This window comes from Solanum dulcamara, chromosome 9 (genome assembly GCF_947179165.1).
Source record: "Solanum dulcamara chromosome 9, daSolDulc1.2, whole genome shotgun sequence".
In the NCBI taxonomy this organism is placed as follows: domain Eukaryota; kingdom Viridiplantae; phylum Streptophyta; class Magnoliopsida; order Solanales; family Solanaceae; genus Solanum; species Solanum dulcamara.
In genome coordinates, this window is record NC_077245.1 from 29,769,131 (window position 1) to 29,772,856 (window position 3,726).

Sequence of the window (3,726 nt, forward strand, 5' to 3'; positions counted from 1 at the left end):
TCATCCCAATTTCACAACTACTTGCATTCAGATTGTGTAGGTATATAATCAATCAAAATTCCATCTATCGTAGATAATGATCATGTGGGATATTTCTTGATCACCAAAAATGAAGCAGCCCTTAAGAGTTTTCTCCTCCAAAAATTTAAGAACAATATGAAATCAAATTTGTTGATTCTCTGATTGAACTCTCATGCAAGATGACCAAGGATGATTCTCTTTAGCTATCAAACTCTTATACATAGTAATTGAGAAAGTCTAAGGAATTGTTGTCCCCCTAACCATTAGATATCCATAGTAGAGGAGTCTGGTAAGCATTGAAACCCTTCTCATGTTCAAGCACTTATGTCATGGACTTAAATGTAGAAAATACTCTCTTTGGTTTGAATATACTTGCATGAAGAATGTGCGAACAAGTAACAGTACATGAGGATGATAGATCGGTACGAGCGCTCCTATTTATGAATTATAAATTCAACCTATTTTGGTAACAAAAAGGAAAACACGCACCAAATTAGGAGGACACAATATTAGCATCTGCAGAAAAATGGTTCACATTCTCTTTCATCATTAGCTAAAGGGAATATGGAGAAAGCTTACCTTAACTGTAGTTCCATATTCAATATTGGTGTATCTTACTTTCTATAGCCCCCAGATTCAGAACTTGTTTTCAATACTCACAATCCGTATTAGTTAATAATCTGACTAGAAACGACATCTGTTATGTCAATGAAACCAAAGGGATATTAAATGAATGGAATTGGGAAAGACTATTTCAGTAAGAAAATTGTATTGCAATTGAAGAGGAGTAAGTCTTAAATGGAGATGAAGTAAATTTTGAAGAACTTACTATTTTGTATGGCCAAAGTGATTTCACAATATCATTTTAACAATAGAATATTGAAAAGTGTCAAGCAATATAGGCGAGATGCTTTCTCATAAATATACGGACAATATATCGGGATAACTTGAGAAACATAAATATTCAATTAATTGAGGACAAAGAATTGGAGAAAAAAGGAAGAATTCCTAGATTATCATAATGGAATATAGGAATAGTAATTAAGAATTATTTAAGTTACAATCCTACTGAAAATAAATTTAGAAAAATATCAATGGATAAGCTAGCATTCCAAATTGCTGACATAGCATGCTACACGACTCTTCTTTCCCATTGCTACCACTTCTATAGGTTCATCACTCGTTGTCGCATAATTTGTTATTTCATCACAAATTTGCTTAGCTAAAATGCTAAACTTCACCATGTTTAACCCTTTGAGATTTCAATCCCCAAAACCAAGCTATTCACGATTAGTAAAGAAAAAATATTTTATTAAAACAGGCTGGGAATGTTCTACAACACACATTAATCATTGAGTTGTCAAGAGCATAGTTTTATTTTAATAGAAAAAAATGATTTGATATTTCTAAAACTACAAAGTATAAATGGACAGAGCTTAACAATACTAGGAGGGACTGTATCAGTTCCACTTCCTTCAGAACTATCCCATAAAAATCAAGAGATAAATCAATCAATATGATATTGTTGTTAATAGTTAAATAATTATTGCGATTCATCCAGGTTTGTGGATAAAATTCCGACGATCACCATAAATTTTTGTAAGACAATTTGTCACAGTTTATGACCCAAAATTTTACCATCTTCATAACTTGATTCAAATGAAGTCTTGTCGAATATAATATAATAAATCATGACTCTCCATAAGAATTGTGCTCCAGTTTCTGACATAATGACTATTTTTGCACTATTTTTCTTAATAATTTTCAAATTGAAATACTATCATACAAAGATTTTATTTGTGCAAATCACTCAAAAGAGCCATTATTTTAACACTTAAAAACCATTCATTGTGAAAAAAATACAATTTAGCTAACTTCGGTAGCTCAGTCATCTAAGTTGACTTTCTTAATGGATCAACTATAGTTTAAAAAATTCATTGGAAGACTATGGGTGTCAAATGAGTGGGTTGAGCTTAATTTAGATGGGTCAAGAAGGTTGAGTTAATAAATGGTCGAATCATTAACTCACCCAAAGGTTACTTGTTTTGAGATGGATTGAATCAAGATGGGCTAATCAATGGATATCAAAAAAATGTTTGGGTAAATCTGGATAGGTCAATATGTCTGAGTGAATAAATGAATGGCTCTGAACTACATGTATATTTCAATGTGCTCAACGGCGCTTGAACGTAACCCTATGTCACCCCCGAGTCTACACCCTAGACTTCGCCACACTCAAAAACCATTGTTGGTCCCGAGCGAACCCTTAGCCTGGCTAACTCACCCAACAGAAGAATCAACCCATGAAAATAGTAAGTAAAGTGAGCAACTCAAACTTCCTCAATAATAGATAGGTAATATATTTAAAATACTCAATGTAAAGAGAACGTAACGTCATAACTCAATAATGAAAGTTATAGTTTAAAAACAAACTCGAAATAGTAACCATTCTAACTCAACATCTACTCAGTCTATGAAGACTCTAACTCACTACTAAGAAGGTGTCGAGACAATCCCACGACTATCTCAAAACTACTAAATAAATAAAGTAAAACTGGTAAGGAAGGAGCTCCTCTGAATGTAAAGAGGTCTCATCAAAGTTGGAACGAAATCTGATCTTCAACAATGCACCTATTGAGGATCTCTCTCACATGTGTCTGCATCATAAAATGATACAAGCCAAATGGAATAAGTACATGGTATGTATGAGAATGTAACAAGGCTAAAAATAAACTCACTCAAAAATGCTCAACTGGAAGAACTTAACTCAATTAAGCATGCAATATATGAAGAAAGATGCTTTAAAAGATACGAATACGTAAATGCAACTCAGTATATTAAGATATAATATTTTACTCTTGGGATGTTTATCTAATTGATAACCATCACTTATGAACTAGTGATGATACAATGAAGTAATATCATTGCCACATCCGTCCAATACCTTGCAAGAGTAAGGGACATCACATCAGTGGATCTATAATAGAAACTCTTCTTTTCAGAAAAGTGAGGAGTCACCCAAATCAATGGAGTTCGATTTGTTCCATACTCTTACCCACATTTGTGCTCAATACTACTCCCAAAAATAACTCATTATGCTCATATACCTCAAGTGAGTACAATACTAAAAAAATTATCTCAGCTAGTCTATTGGACTTTACTGAAAATACTCAGACTCTTCTCAACTGTTTATGCTCGATTGTTAAATCAAAATACATTAAGACAACTCACATCTTTGTCAAAATATCATGTTTAAAACATCGTTTATGCTCAACTCTATATTCATTTAGACTCCATAAAATATGTATAATATCAATAAAATATAGCTTCAACAACTTGTCATGACCCAAGCCTAGGTCCTAGATGCGATACGACAAATGAGACACCCGGAGGTACCTCACCCAATTCTCTTAGCCTTCAAAAAGCTTCTTATAGGTAGTGGCATTAAATATTTAAGTGGAAGTAAAAGGGGATAATGGGACTAAGGAAAAAAACATAGCATAAAAGTAATTAATAACATGAACATTGTCTATTTATCCATTAATACCTCTATTACTTTAGACTTGGCGGGGGCTAAGACATGTCCTAGCTCACCCTCATAAATAATGGAAATAAGTTTCATGATAGTATTCCAAAATACTTTACATAAAAATCTAGAAAAGAAAAGATGTTCCCGAAACATGGGAAATCACCAACAAAGTAGCC